The sequence below is a fragment of the Callionymus lyra genome, chromosome 1, assembly GCF_982586985.1.
Source record: "Callionymus lyra chromosome 1, fCalLyr1.hap1.1, whole genome shotgun sequence".
Taxonomy (NCBI): Eukaryota; Metazoa; Chordata; class Actinopteri; order Syngnathiformes; family Callionymidae; genus Callionymus; species Callionymus lyra.
The window spans coordinates 34473709-34491030 of record NC_141818.1 but is presented as its reverse complement, the minus strand read 5'-3'; positions in this window follow the sequence as shown (position 1 = coordinate 34491030).

Sequence of the window (17322 nt, the reverse complement as noted above, 5' to 3'; positions counted from 1 at the left end):
TGTTTGAACTACAAGCAGGTACCAGAATGTATAATCTCATGGGTCGAGGTACACCTCAACTACTTGTGAGACCTGTTTTTCCAACTCCTTTGGGTATATATATAAATATATATATATATATTTACTTATTTATATTTATATTTCCAAAGGAATATATATTTATATATAACTTATTTATATTTATATTTCCAAAGGAATATATATATATATATATATATATATACCCAAAGGAGTTGGAAAAACAGGTCACACAAGTAGTTGAGGTGTACCTCGACCCATGAGATTATACATTCTGGTACCTGCTTGTAGTTCAAACACCTTTTTCAACAGAGAGACAAAACACAGGGGAAAAAATGAAGATGATATAAAAGCTTAAGAAATAAGTAATTGTAGTGTGTGTTATATTAATAATAACATACAGTATGTGTCAAACTAAAGGTTCCGTAAAAGCTTAATTATATGTAGTCCTATGAAGATGCTTTTGATTTAGGATCAGGTTAGCAACAGAGATCAATTTTACAGAGACTAAAATAAGAGTAAAACTGAAGAAAAGTCGTTTGACGGGAGTGTTCGTTGAAGGACAAAGACTTTTCTATTTAAGATGGATAATAAAAATTCAACATCAAAATCAGACTCACACACAGTTTGACATGCAGACATGTTCCTCGCAGTAAGTAACAAGTATCACAAGTAGTGATTGCTTTCCTTCATATATATATATATACAGTATATATATATATATATATTTTTGCACCTTCCATTATTTATTTTCTAGTTTTCTCATTCTGTTTCTGTTTCTGTTGTTTTTCAGTAAGTTCCCCATAGTAACTTGTGTTTTTGGACTCTACCTATGTCCAGAATCGTATTAATACTGTAGTTTTTTTGTCATGTCATTTCCACGTTGACTGTGCATGACTGCTGTTGATTTAAAAAAACATTTTGAAAATATCGGAAAAAATGATTATTTTTATTATCACTTCAAGGCTCAATATTTTTCCATGGCCGATCTCGCCTCATAATGGGTTATGAATAAACATGCACATGTTTTTCTTAAATTGCCTCACAAAGATCAGTTGGTAGTTAATTGACAATTACACTATAATTCTAAAAATGTATTCCTAGACATTTCATGAAGTTTCTTGCTCTTGGACTGACGTTATTTATTAGACAAATTGTTCGTCCTGGAAAATAACCGCCAGGTGCTACTGTCAAGTTTAATGAAGGCAAAATGACCAGCTGCTCTACGCTCAGTCAGTTTAGAACAGACGCTAAACTGTGGCCCCATGAGGGCCCTTAACTGTCAGTCCTGTTTATGATGGTGTCTGTTACACGGGTAATAGAAGGTGAACATGTGGGAGTGTGGTATTCCCAGTGATGAGGCCACATTTGGCCGGGTTTGAGTCTAGAACCAGTCTGTGGAGAAGCTGGTTGTAATGATAATAATAATATTATTATTAACAATAATAATAATAATAATAATAATAATAATAATAATAATAGATACAAAAAATCCACTCATGTAAGCATACAATAATAACTTGTAGAATAAATAAAAAATAATCTACTTAAAATGAAATTTAGCTTGGACAGGGGGTCTCAGTTTCTCCATCAGATAATAATTTGTGTGCTAACTGAAACTTTTAGTCTTGCACTGCATCATGGGATTCCCAATTTTAAATAAAAATAAGATAGTAAGAATTAAGTTACAAGCAACTTTAAGTCGCACCTTCCTTGTGCTATTTATGTTTGCATGGAAAACTGATTTCCCTATTCAGAAAAAAAAAAACTTTCATTTATTTGATCAAATCCTTGATTTCTTTTATTTACAATAAATCAATACTGTGTGTTATAAAATTAGATTATACCGCTAACCTTATTTTTTATTGCACCTACAGTATATCTTCACAAAATCCCAAGTCCTCTGCTAATTTCATATAATGTGTTTCTGAAATGAAGTTGTAGATATAATAATAAGACTTGAAGTGGGGACAGTTTGATGATATCACAAAAAAGGGTGAAAAATACCGTGTGTAAAAGATAAAACTGTTGGAGTTGGAACAAAGGGAACGATGATCTAATGATCGAAAAATATTTGGTCCGTTAAGGAGCTGATAGTTCGGCTATGTGAGCCTCAAGGATTTGCGATGGTCAAGAAGAAATTCAGGCAGATATGTTAGATATATGCTTTTGTATGTTTGGACGAGTCTGTGTCCTCCCACTGGCCATCTGCGCCTGCTGCTCCCTCCTGACGCCCTTATGGATCGATACATACGCTGAGCAGACGCGTGTGGTCGTCTTACCGCGAGTTATGTTGTGAAGAGATTAATACATGAGATGATTTTAAACCATTTTATTGTTGTTCCAGCTTTATATGTATGATATGGTGTGTCGGGGTTGGGAATGTGTCCAGAAGGAGCGTCAACTTCAAGCAGCAATATCGTTAAATAAACCAATAAGATAAAGCCTCGCTATCTATTAAATGTCAACCCGTAATGCGTACCTGGCTTTTACAAAGACACTGTCTTTTTAACCCTAGTGTTATCGCTAGGTAAAGGTGAACCGGCTTCCCAAAAAACAGATGTATATGAGGTATCCCTTGTGGTGTCTCTGGGTCACGGTGACCGGCATCAACCTTGACCTTGACCCAGAGACCACACGGGGGTTAAGATAGAGACAGTAGGGGAAATCCCTTTAACCCTGTAGGAGCCAAGGTCAAAAACATGATAGCTCCATTACAAAATCTTTAACAAAACTTACCACCAGGTAGCGCATGCTAGCTTAGGAAGTCTATAGCAGTGCTAGCTGCAGTTATTCTAAAGTTAAAATGTGCTGGGTAGGCAAAAATGACATCCCGGAATCAGGAAGATGGTGATAAAATTATCTAAGGTTTTTTTTATAAAAACTAGAAAAATAAGTTACATATTCATGTCTGAATTCTCGAGGAATTCTAAGTGTGTCTGCGACATAATTTCATGTCAGTAACCATCGTCACAGTCTATTCCCCGAACAAGATGATCTCATTTCCAACCGGGCTAATTTACAACAATCCAACCCGCTGTGTTCTCGCCCGTCTCTTTGGAATTGATCCGCAATCCAACACACTTGTCACTTCACGGTGGTGCGTGTGGAGCTCCTGCTTCGTTTATTCCCTTTTGTCGTCTCACGGTGTCTGAAGCGCGCTATAGGCCTGTTGCTTTGGAGACGTCGTGCAAATGTGAAAATAATTGTATACTCCACCAAATTAAATAGAACTGTGCTTTTCCACGCCTGCGGTGCTGCGCAGCGTCCTCGCAGGGATTTATGTAATCATTGGCATCAGGGATTTGCTACGAAGGGATTGTAACAGAGCAGCGAGTGTTATTAGAAGAAAGTGAGGATCACAATAACACTTGTTTTTTTTTATGCAGCAGAGCTACTTTAATGTTGAGGTCTGGAAATTAAATGACGAAATGGAAGCGTTTTTTCATTTTGCTGCATCATGAATGCGCACACATTTCCCCCCTTTACGATAATAAACAGATTTCCCTCTTTAAATAAATTCAACCTCTGCCCCACAGACGAGTGTGTTTGCATGCTGAGAAAATTGAAGATGGTGATTGTTCGCCTCCGATAGAACATTTCCGTGTTTGCTGGAACTAACAAGCCGTGATTTTTCCTGGGATAAGGGCCCTCCATCCAGGAGACATGGAACGATTGAATAATGTATTTTCTGTTTCACATGCTGAGTTTTGGTTAGACGTACAATCTTACTTGACAAAAGAACCTTGTTGGTAAAACAACAATAAAAAATCAGAAATTGCTTATTCCCTTATTCAACTACAGGCTAGTTTGAGAACTCAATCAACCTCTTTAAGTGTGGACTGTGGGAGGAAACCGAAGTGCCCGGTATAAACCCCTGCAAGCACGGAGAGAAAATACAAACAAACCCATTTTGTTGGCATGAAGATGGACTCACTGGTGACAGTTGTAGAGAAGAGATCATCATCATGAATGATGACAGTTATCCTCTGAACACTGTCATCAGTGAGCAGAGAAGCAGATGGAGTGCACATATGATCTTCCCATGATGCAACACTAATAGACTCAGGGACTTATTAATTCCTTGTGCTATTAGACTGTTTAATTCTAAGTTTGGGGGCTGGAATGGAGTGAAAAGATGATTCTATTCTATGTTAATCTTTGTGTCCTTTTCTTTGTTATTTTTCTTTGATCTATGTTCTTTATCTTTATACTTAGATTGTTTCAACTTGCACTTTCTTTTTATTGCACCTTGTTCTTGTTCTTGTTTTAATCCATCGTCTGTATGCTGGAAAAACAATTTTTCGAAGTAAACCTCCAGAGGGATCAATACAGTTTATCTATATTAAAAACCTCTACCCCACGGGGAGGCTTTTTAATTTAGCATGAATGCACAAATGCAGTCAAAAATATGTACTTGAGGTAAATCTCAGCTATCAACACACTCACATAAGAGGGTTTCAAACAGAGGACTCTAGGTTCTTTCGCCCTGAATAAATTCCTTCTGATTTTTGTCCCCAAAAGATTCAAAGGTAGCGGATTCCGCTCGTTGCTGTCATTGGTCGAGGGACCCAAACGGTATAAAATATTCTTGATAATTTGATCCCGGGGGATCAACGAGCTCCGCAGTTGCACCTTCTACCAAATATTTCAGTCTGATATGAATAATTAAAGCGGTGGAAGTAACTGTGTTCATCTGAGGTCTTTGAAAAAAAAAAAGAAAAAGGTTTTCCATCCTCATGCAATATTGTGTGTAAAAAAAGGATCTGCAATATTGTCAAGGGTGAATCCTCATTTTTGACTCCTTAGAGATCCCACTCAGGGAATAATGATTTGGAAGAGTCTTAGTTTGATTTATTTTTAGTGGGTTGACGTTATTGGTAGTTGACCAAGCGGGTCTGTTAATTTTCTAGCCATTGCTTCCTCGACCAAAATGAAATATCAATAAAGTTGTAAAATTGTACTTATATGAACGGAATAAAATACTAAATGTGAAATAGCAATGGTCGATTATTCCAGATTTTCCGCGCATCTGCCTCTAAGCAGGCGTATCTGTCTGCAAACAATTGGAGTCTGAAAGGATTTTCACAAAGGTAATGGACTCTACAGGAAGGACACAAGGAAGGATAATGGAGTCGGGGATGGTAATGAAAATAAGCAATACAGGTAGGTCAAAGGGACAAATGTGACTTTGATATGTTGAGGAACTGACATCAGGTTAAATAGACATTGCAGCACAGAGGAAAGGGAACCATAAGAGGACGCTTCAATTTATGACGGACAAATAGAACACCGGAGTCGTTACTCTTCTGCTCAATGGGTCAAGATTCACTGGAAGTTCTTTCGTGAAACCAGAACATATAAATAAAATAGTGTTTAAACAGATGCTCCTAATTGCAGTTATCTCAGGGATTCGAACCACATCTGCCTCGCGTTGTGGTTTTTTAATGGTGTTGATCTAATTGTTAAGACCATTAAGAGGTTTGGGATTGATTTGCTGGTCTCAGATGTGGAGTCGTGCACTGTGGCTAAGACACATTGAAATTGCTAAAAAGAAAAACACAAACAAGAGATGCAATGGAAGTATATCTGTGCCATCAAACGATTGAATGGTTGAATTTAATATTTCAAATATTGTTCAACCTGAATTCAACCTTTCAATATTTGAAATATTCAATTCAACCATTCAATATTCTGATGACACTGATGTACTTCCATACTAGAAGTGATTTTGTGGTAATACAATGACAAATATTGCACACAACCTATGACTCCCTCCATAATGCACAAAATTACCGCTCTGCATTTTCATCCATCCATATTCCACCACACATCTAACATCAGCTAGCAAGGTGTCCAGCCCCTCTGGAGACAGCTCTTCCTCCTCTCCTGGGAGTAATACACCTGCTAAGATGTCTGGGTCTACCTCTTTTCGTTTTTCAGAAATTGCCAAAAATACCTTCCCAGGGATGTGTCCAGATAGAATCCAAAATATGAGTCCATTCCGCCATGATTTCTCTCCATTGGTAAGGGTTGTAGGGACACCTTTCCATCAACTGACATGGGACACCTGAACCTTGACCTAGGGCCTGTGTGTGTTCCATGGCAAAATTCAATCTGAACTAGTTTTTTACTCTATATTCAGAGTAATATTAGTAAATAAATAGTAAATATTTTTTAGTTTGTAGCAGAATCTTAAAAGCTAACATGCCAAACAGGAAACAAACAGGAAGTACTCCAGGTAAATATCGCAAGCACTTCCAGTGTACAGTCTACACCATATATTTACCAAGAGTACTTCCTGTTTGAGTAGCATATTGTTGTTCAAACTTCCGCTACAAACGATCTTAAAATATAGCCTTTTTTAAGTTTTTCCAAAACAATTACTTTCATCAATGCTTCAATACAAGATGGACGTTACAGACAAGCAGTATTTGGATGTTTTTAAGTGTCTTTTTGGACAGAGATGAACCTGAGCCCCACTCACTACATTAAAATGAACAAACATTTTTGTCTATAACTCTAAAAAGGAATGGACTTCAAAGCCCCCTACAAGAAGGTGCGTAAAGCCTGGGTGCAGGTGACTAGGAAGAGGTCTTGGCTGTGAAATTATCCATTAACTGACATCACTGGCCGCCTCCATCTTTCAATTTCTTATTTAGTCCGGAGTCACTCGTACAGATGCCCATAAATATTTAGCAAATTAAAAATTTGACACACTACATAGTATGAGCAAATGCAAAGTGGCACACATGGATTCACGACATGCATATTTATGGGAAGCTGAGGGGTATACCATTACGTTCATCTATCCTCGCTGTCAGAGTCCAGTATGTCACTGCTGTTCTCTCGACATCGTGACCAGGAGTGCCCAGAACACAAAGTAGGATTGAAAACACAAAGGATGTTTTGGCATTCTAGACAAAATTAACAAAACGTTACACATTTTAATAGAAATATTAGCAATAGCTTACAATGCTAGCTGACGTTAGACTGAGGGTTTCAAACCCTGGTGTCTGTAAACGGCATATGAAGGATTCCAGCCAGGATGATGGAAGATATTTGAATGAGAAACCTAATAAACTGATTTGATTCAACCATCTGCTCTGCCTGGACAGACTTCAGTAGAAGTCATTGCACATATTTTGCCCGCACCAATCGGATGACACCAGCTCGAATTAAAAGCCGAGAAAAGCATTTTTAGTGTCATCGGAAGCTTTTATATGAGCTCTTGACTGGTTTCTCGCAGTACGGGTTCACTCGATAATAGTGTGAGCTGTGACAATGATGGTGGAAAAGTATATCACACCATATTCCAGCAGATCTTTATTTTTTTTAATTAAAATTTGTACTTCCAAGCTGGACCAAAACAAGCAACAATGTCCGCTGGAAGATATGAAGTAAAAAGCACGATTTTTTATTAAGAATACATTTTAACAAAACAAAAAAAAAAAAGAAAAGTGATATTTGAAAAAAAAAATAGGAAATGTAATTAAAAGAAAAAGTGCACAATGATGACCCGGTCTGTTGACAGGTGTGGAAATAATTGGTAGAAAAGGTTTGGAGGAGTCACGACACCATTAATAATTAGAAGTTAGCTCAGTGGTTACAAAAACTTTATTCTTAGCGAGTATAAGTGGCTCTCAATATAAAGTAAAGTGAAAACTTAGAGCAAAACAACCATGCTGCGTTCAAAGACACAACAAGTAGTTGCTTTCTAATTAACTACATTCCAGATATCACAGGACATATTGACACCATGGTTAACAAGTCATGCTATATCGAGTGTAATGACATAACGATAAAATAAATATTATGGGCTTGTTTTATTTAGCATCATTCACAGATAGATCCACGTCGTTAGTTTTTACGTAAATATGAAATGTCTGTTTCAATCTTTAAGCACATACAGAGTATTTATTACTGTAATGAGAGCGCTGGAGTAGATGACTGACTTTTTGCTCAGTTACTCTCTGAATTTTGAATCCTCCTCATTCTCCTGCTGTTACCTCCCGCTTTTGAAAACCAACTTTGCCCTTGTTCAGTCAATCAAAAGAGAGAAGAACGAACTACTCATTGACGATGTGGAATCAGAATAAAACTGTTTTCCATCTCTCACCCTCCGTTCACCTCATTTCACACCCCCCTGTTCTTGTGGGTGTCAAACATGATCTGAGGAAAAAGAAGCACAAGATGTATTTTGAGTGGCAGATTCTTACATAAGATGAGGAGGAAAGTAACACGGTGATACTTCAGGCGACAGTTTCATCTGCTGACTCTGCTACGTTCAGCCTCTGAACAATATTTTAACGCAAAAATATTTCCCCATAAATAATGTATTGAATGTCACTTAAGGTGACAGTATTGTTCATCACAGAAAAACTTTTTTTCTTATCAGGAAAAAATAACCTTAATCCCATAATATACTTAACATGACAACATTTTATGATTTGACTCGTCAGTAGAATGGATACATTTTTAGTTTTTATCATATACTGGTTTAATACTGTTACATGTAAAACAAAAACCGACAAAACAAGTGAAAGGAAACATTTTTTCAATACCATTTTTAATTGTTGCATAATAAAAGAAAAAAAACAAACGGGTATTGCACTTAAAACACAATTCAACAGTTTTTTTCTAAAACAAGATAATGTCTTTCTAAAAGAAAAATAATACAGAAAAGAAGAGCTAAACAAATCAAGGACGCTTGGGTTAATTTGGTAAAATCTATGCATTAATGCTACTAAGTTCCATCTCCATACCATACCTGAGGATTGTCGTTTAAAAATGTATTTTGCATATGTTAACCTTCTTGACTCACAAGTAGAGGGAAGCGCAGGCTTTGTTGGACATGTGGTTGAATTACAATCCATTAATAAAATCAAAAATGACCTACCTAGAGAGCAAAACTTTTTACTTACGTTGCAGTGGTGGTTATGTTGGTGGGCAATGATTTGTGTTTGTCATACCATTTCATTCTCTGGGTTGAGGATTAGATCCTGCCCCAAGTGGAGGAGTTTAAGTATCTTGGGGTCTTGTTCACGAGTGAGGCAAGAATGGAGCGTAAGATCGACAGGCGGATTGGGGCGGCACCAGCAGTTATGCGGACACTGAACCGATCCACTGTGGTGAAGATGGTATCGGTATACTGGTCAATTTAGTCCCTACCCTCACCTATACATAAGGTAAGACTTCTACCAAGCAACCAACCTAAGACCAAACCTGGTCCTTTGGTTCGAATCTTTCAAACGAGGCCATTTTAGGTGATTAAAAGAAAAAAGTTCAGATATGTCAGACCAGCGGTGAAACGCATCCTGGAATCCAGTCTGGAGTGGTTGCAGTGGTTTCTAGTAGAGACCACTATTGTATAGACACGGAAGGAAGTTTGAACCAGGGGTCCGGCACAAGAAACGATCCAGTGGGCCACACCCATGTGTGATCAGCTGGCAAGGGGTCAACCTCTAAAGGTATTTTGTAATAAAAAGGTAGGAACACATTGAGTCTCTGTGGTACATAACTGACAATATGTTGAACTGAAGATTAAGTACTTACAGACTATGGCCCATGAGAACACCCTTTACCCTACCTAAGCCCACATTTCCATATCTGCAAAAGTAGGGTGGAATGTTTAATTATAGTGTGCATAATTAATCAACTTAATTACACTTCAAAAACAAGATTAATTAATGCTAGAGAAAGGAAACCAAAGGTATGTTTAGCTTTCATGCGGTAGTTCCAGGAAGCAGCTTCTGTAGACCCTAAGGTAGCAGCTCCAAAAGAAAAACCCCATGCCCCTCTGCAATCCATCTAATTCTGATCTGATCCAAGCTTGTGTTGGTCCAATAACGAGAGGTAATTCCGTGCACCTCTAAATTTGGCTCTAAAAGTTTCAATTTTCCTTTTCGGGAAACTCTGAGGCCCTGGAGCTAGAAAGCAATGATGGTTCAAGTCTCAGGGATGGCTGATCGATGGTGCCAAGGGCTCTCAATCCTGGAATAGACCTGGAAAGTAATCTATAACCGGAGGATCATTCACCACTTCAGCGAGTGCCGCGTACTTGCCAAGTGGCTCATAGGGATCACAGCAGTGGCTTAAGGATGTCAAGCCAGCGGCTCGACGGTGCCGTAAACGATCTCCCACGGTTGTCATTCACTCTTGTCTTATTTAAACACACTCCACTCGGTGTAATTAAGGAGTGGAGGCTTGTTTCTGAAAATATAAACGCTGATGTATGCTAAAAAAAAAAAGAAGAAGAAGGAGTCTGATTCATCTTGCTTTGAGAGCAGAAGCAATTTGTCACATCTGGACTCACACTTAACGCCGTGGTATCACACTTAATTAGTTTTCACATGTGCAGTCCAAGCGATTCCATCGTGAACTCAGATAAGCTGCTTGCCAACAACATGACTTACGGAGATTTACGATTGTGCTGACTCCATGTGTGGACTAATTGCCGAATCCTCCGTCATTGTCTTTACTCTGTGCGTCAAGTGCACTCGTGACGACTTGAAAAAACAATTGACATTTGGCATCCACCGTAATCTATCTAGTGACATTGTGTGTAATACTGTGTGTGTGTTCCTGATGGTCGATGTGCGCTCAGCATAAATGTTCTTGGAGCAGATTCAAAAGAGGTATTTCATCCAACTCCAGCTCCTCGCTAACTCAGCAGAATTTCCCCACAGTAAGCACCACTCTACAACTCCACACCGGCCATGGAGCACCGGGGAGAGACAAAAATGAGCTGTCAGAGGCAAAGTGTGAAAGAGTAAAGTTGTGTTAAAAGAATCATAGAGCTAATCAAATGGTGTTTGTGTAATCACGATGAAAACACACAGGTTTATTGAAGACTCTCGACCGTTCGTAGGTGTGTGTTTAGGTTTGCTGCGTACAAACGTCCTCTCGAGGGTGTCTCTCGCCCAGATACGTCCATTGAAACCCTTTTGAAAACAGGAGTCAGCGGAAGACAACGGACACTTGAGTTCTTCTAGTCTATTCTCCTGATAACTAATTTCTTGGCACAATTTTTCGCTGACAGACAAACCAAGTTATTAAAGGCTGATGGCTCATCTCCCGATCATACAATTACCCATTTGGTTCGGCTGTTATCTTACGGCCCCCCCGCCCTGTTGACCCACTAATTGCTCTCTATAGCCATCGCTGCTCTATTGGTGATTTGAAACACTAACATAAGAAACATGAAGGTCCCATCACAGCGTGCTGATCCTGCAACCACATTCTCCAAAGCGCTCTATCATCATGAAGCTTTGACACTGTAAAATGTATTTCAATTACGTTGTTGAAAAAGTTGAGGTGGGTTTAATGGAAGAAAAATAACTAAATTATTAGTTACAAATGTAAATTTAAATGTATTAATTAAAAAATCAACAAAGAAAACATCATTCAGCTCCTCTCGACATAGTCTCTCCAGTGCATCCTGGGTCTGCCCCTGGACACCTCACCAGGCGTCCTTGAAGAATCTAAATCAGATGCACAAACCACCTCAACTCTAGGGGCAATCCCACCCACCCTATGAAGAAAACTCATTTCGGCTTGTTCTTTCGGTCACCACCAATCGCTCCTGACCATATTGCGGTTGGTGGTTTAACAACTAGTAGTATCTACCAGGGTTAAGCTTGGCCTTGCAACGCTAGAGGTTGTTTTTTAGATTAGCACATATACCGTTTTTAGTATTCAGGATTTTAAGTTAAAAATAAAAAATTCTCCTTTATTTTCCTTTTCTATCCTTCTTCTTTAGGGTAAAACGTGATCAGACCCGCACACAGACCTCATCAACAAATTGGCAAAAGTGGTGCTGTGTCTCAAATCGCTTACTCCTCAAAGTGTACTTCTTTACAATACACTGCAATTACTTGCCCAGTCCTCAGATTTCGACAGGGTAGTAGTGTCTCAAATCAAACACTGTCGCTACGCACTTACCGGAAATGACTCGACAGCTTCTTCTTCTACTACTTTTTAACATTGATTGCAACCAGCCGTTAGAACCCTATCGCTGACACACAAAAAAACAACAAGTTATTAAGTTGTTTCATTGTGATTTTGTTGTGAAGTTTTATGGTGAATTTTTTGTTTTCTCAAAACATCTACGCCAGTATCTGCTCCAAAGACATGCAGTCAGTGATATATCTCCCGTTTAGCATCATCTATGTCACTACGTTGGCGGCCATTAAGGATGTAAATTGTCCATCAATCCACACTCAATTGTCTGTTTGAGTGTGCCAATTGTGTGCCAATTTGCGCACTGAATTTTTACACACTGCTCAATGTGGACGCACTTGTGCACTCTAAATATTGAGGGTAAGAGCAGAAGTGGTTTTCATTGGTCTGTTCCCAACCATCTTGCATTATTGAAACATTTACATAAGCATCTAAAAAAGAATAAATCTTATAGTTCATCCAAAAGAAATGCATTGAAACTGGTTATAAAAAAAATGAGGTTAAGGAGAACGGTGATGATGATGATGTTTGCGGATGATGCGGTGATTTGTCGTGAGAGTAAAGAGGAGGTTACGGAGCAGCTGGTGAAGTTGACTTGCAACTCCTGAATTATCCAAAGTAATAAATCAAAGTCCATTTTTGTTAAGGCAATGGCTCAAACGTAAATCCCCCCCAAAATCACCCAGTAACTCTATTTTCCACACAAGCATCAGATGTTTTCGTATACTGATCAATAGCAGGCTCAAGACAGAGAAAAATCCAACCATCTTTTGTATTGTAGTCTCGTCTGATGATGCACACACATCTGTTTCAAGACATTTCTAACCTCATCATTGGAACTAGAAGATGATGGATGGTCTATCACTTCAGCAGGGGTCAGAACAACAGTCTTGTGGTAGGAAACCCTCGGGGGGCGACATTCATCCAGAGATTCTGAAGGCTCCAGGTTTTGATTAACTTTGATGTCTGACACATATTCCATCTCCAACTGAACTACCTTCGATTCCACAACAACTACCAATTGATAGGGTGTGTAAACATTTTAAATGTATTCAAAGGTTTAAGTAAAATTTTGCTAACAGGACAGAAAAGGTCATTTAAAGAGCTTTAAAGACGTTCCTATATATTAAAATCCTATGAGTTGGCCCCAAAAATTGGGACAAATGGGGCTTCTGGCGAAGGTTTGTATTAACCTAAAATAGAGTAAAGATTAGAAAGGTTATAGTTTTTTTCCCACTAACAAGCAGATCTTAACTCATGATAGAATATTGCATTCACCTTCAGTCAAATCTGATTGAAGCTTCTAGGGAAAAAAACATTCAAGGACTTCTTATTGTTCTCTCGAAAATGGAAAGGGTATTTTTTTTTTACAGTATTTCCAGCCCATCAACAGGTGAAAATGTAATGACAAAAAAAGCTGTTTACCATTTACTATGGTGAGAAAGCTGAGAAAATGGAAGTATTGTATTCGTTTCTATGACGACCTGACCTCTACGAGTCCTAGCAAACAACTGATAAAGCCACTTGGCAATTGCTTTTAAATGGAATAACAAAAGTGACCTTAAAGATGCGATATATTACCAGCACTTAGAGCCGCCATACTTTCTTCGAACTGTCCCTTCACACTAACTTGTGATTCTTTTTTTTTTTTTACCATTTTTGGTAATTTCATCAAATTTTTGTCTATAGACAGATAAATGTCGACAAAAGCATAATCCATGAGGCTAGTTTCCAAACATGCCAAAACCTTTTCTGTCAATGAAGATATTGACAGATGATTTAGGTTTGGCATCAGCAACATCTGTTGAGATATGAAATATTTACAATATTTTAACATTCAAGGTTTTCATGCTCCATTGTTACCGTCAGTGCAAATGCATCATTGACAGGTGGATGATGCAAGTCTGAAAAACAAGCTGAATCATTCGCGGAAGGTGAGAAGTGGAAAGACAGAGGACTTGCAGTGATTTAACAAACTTTAAATAATAAATGCCCTCTGTGACTCGACATGGTGGGAAGTCCCAATCTCCTGTCACGATCCATCTGGGCTGCCAGACTCAGTGGCAACTTATCACAGTCGGCTTTTTTTTTTCCACTTTCAGCCAGGGAGTAGACATAGTCAGTAACTCTGCTTTCATAAATAAAGAATAATGTCCAAAATAAATTAGATTTTCTTCTCCCTATTGTGATGTAGAAGCTGTGCTGATAGCAACATTTGTAAAGAACTTAGACAGGAGAACAAAGATTTGCCTTTAAAATATGAAGATATAAAACGCTGATTGTACGTGTGTTTTACATACATCACAAAGTTTGTGTTGCTTTAGTTCAAAACAAAAATATCCTACAGACCGCCATCTAGTGGAATCTGAAAATAATGAAACTGCTTTATGAAGCTTCAGCAGACCATCACTAGAGACCACTATAGTACAAACATGGATCGTGGTAACTTGTTGTTAAGGGAAGAAGATGATGACCCCAACGGTCAAGGTCCCCAATAGTGGCGGTGGGTGAAATATATTCTAAGCTGGGCTCTATTCCAGTACATTTCCCGGCCTATAGCATTGTAAGAAAGAGTCTAAAATAGTCTTTTATTAAACTAAGACAATATGAATAACTTGTGGAAATCAACATTTGACACAACCAATGATCAATAATAATGTTTATTATGCTCCTTGTTAGGATACAAATCAAAATACATTTTTAAAGACGCTGTGAAATAATCATAAAATAAACCAAATTATTCAAAAACTAAAGAAGTTTTAAAGTTATTAACAACCTGCCTTCTGCAACACTTTCTACACACGTGTCACAAACAGACACTGCAAATAAAGAAATCCTAATAAAATAAAAACTCTTTAAATCAAAATGTTGACAGCAAGGATGGAACTTCAGAGATAACGCATCTCTGTTACTTCTGCGGCGCGTATGATTGGCTGAGTTACAGAAACAAGACGTCACCGATGGATCTTCTAAGAAGGTTAGACTGGATTAGATTATAATCAGAATGTGAATCAATGCAAATACGATATAGTTTATGACCGTAAATAATTATACAAACATACACAATCATCGCTGTTGATGATCATTTATAACTAAAAAAACAAACAATATATAGATAAATAGTTATATATAAATAAATAGTTATAATAATATACTTACTTCCTGTTATTGTTCCTAGCGAATGTTTTGACTTCCGGTTTTCTTTTTTGCTGTGTCCAGGTTCCCAGTTCTTTCATTTCCTGTTTTATTTCTCCGGTTTGATGGACGTTTTGGCTTTTGGGCTTTTGGATATTTTGTAAGATATCAGACTCATTGTTTATTTCTGAAACTGTGGACTTTGTTTTTTTTGTGTAAGACTGCCTTTATTTATTAAAGTGTCTATTTAAGTATATATAATGTTGTGTCTTTGTCTGCTTGAGATTTGTTCACTTGCATTTGGGTTACGTTCCGTACTAACTGTGTCACCGGCGCCCTCTCATGGGCCAGACGCCAGTAGTCTCTAACCGCTGGTACGAGGACCTTTACTGGTTATTAAGGCAAGGTCCGCATAGAAATATCTGTTCTATTGATCGTTACTGTCTGAAAGGAGTTTTGTTTTGAAAAAAACCCTGTATTTTCTGTGAAGTAACATTAGCATGTTACACTTGACATATATATATATATATGCATCTATCCATCCATCTATCTATCTATCCATCCATCCATCCATCCATCCATCCATCCATCCATCCATCCATCCATCCATCCATCCATCCATCCATCCATCCATCCATCCATCCATCCATCCATCCATCCATCCATCCATCCATCCATCCATCCATCCATCCATCCATCCATCCTTCCATCCATCCATCCATCCTTCCATCCATCCATCCATCCATCCATCCATCCATCCATCCATCCATCCATCCATCCATCCATCCATCCATCCATCCATCCATCCATCCATCCATCCATCCATCCATCCATCCATCCATCCATCCATCCATGTCCGTCCGACCGTTCATGTGTCAATACCATGGTTTCAGTTAAGTTAACTCATAAAATAAGCCTTAAATATGGTGAAAGTTAGTGAAATATAAACTCTTTGTGCAGAAAAAATATTCTAGAGCTATTGCAGATCAGTTTGTGAATGTCTGCCTTGCGGAAAAAGTAGGGGACCCACCTCCTAGAGAGCATGATTTTAGTTGTTTAAATGCAAATATATAGTAACAATCCAGCTCCTCTCCTCTCTGTTCAGGTCCACAGGGAACTATAATGGCTGCAGGGTCAATGCGGGGCAAAGTCCTCTCACTAATCTGTATTTTCTTCACTGGAGAAAGCACAGGGTCAGAGAGTTTGTGGTTAAAATGAAGTGCAACGTGAAAATCCAAAAAACACACACCAGGATGAAAACTTGTAATGCAGTCACACTTTCCCCTGCCTAACAGATCTGACGTATGAAATGACGCAAACAAAGTCAATTTCTGGATATTCATCTGTACAGAATTAATCACTTTTATGTCGATACCAGATGATGCTTGTAATAGATTTCCTGAAAGCATCCGCAGTGATATTGATCCCAGTGAGGTACAGTAGGACTCCAACAGCCTTCAGAGGGATGAAGGAGGAAAAACCAATGTTGGATTTTTTTCATTCACCCACGTGCGTGTCTTTGCTACATGACGATAATCGATAGATGATTAAATACTTTCTGGATACAAGTGATTCTCATAATATGTACATTGAATGGATGGATGAGTGGGTGATCAATATTGTTAAAAATTAGGAGAGCATTATTATATGTGGACGTTTATGTTTATCATTATGTTAGTTGGTCCAAATACATTTTACAATAAATACTACAGGAACATTTGTTTGACGAAGCTTCTAGCTACAGTCCTGGGTCTTTGTACCTTCTTTGTTCGATATTCAATTCTGAAACGCAAGTCAAGAAACTAATTTTGGGCCATTTATTTTTCAAGGGGGAAATGCTTTGAATTTCCTTATTTCTGTTTTTAATTTTCACATCTTCAGTCAGCGTGGATTGATTCGTGCAACAGGAAGTGCAGGTAAAGTGATGAGAGGCTGGTGTCGTACTGACCATAATAATCGTTGTATTAACTTTAAAGAACACCTTATTTACCTTATTTATGACTATGTATTCAACAAAATCTTATCAACATCCTTCTTGTTTCTAAATATTATTGATACAACCAAAGAAAAGTCAGCTTCACCGTCATTAATTCTGTTATTTTTCAAATTCTTGTGCCTTACTGTTTCAAAAAAAAAAGTTTATCTAGGAGCAAAAATAATTCTAGATCTCTAGAGCAGTGATTCACAACCTGTGGGCAATAAACACAT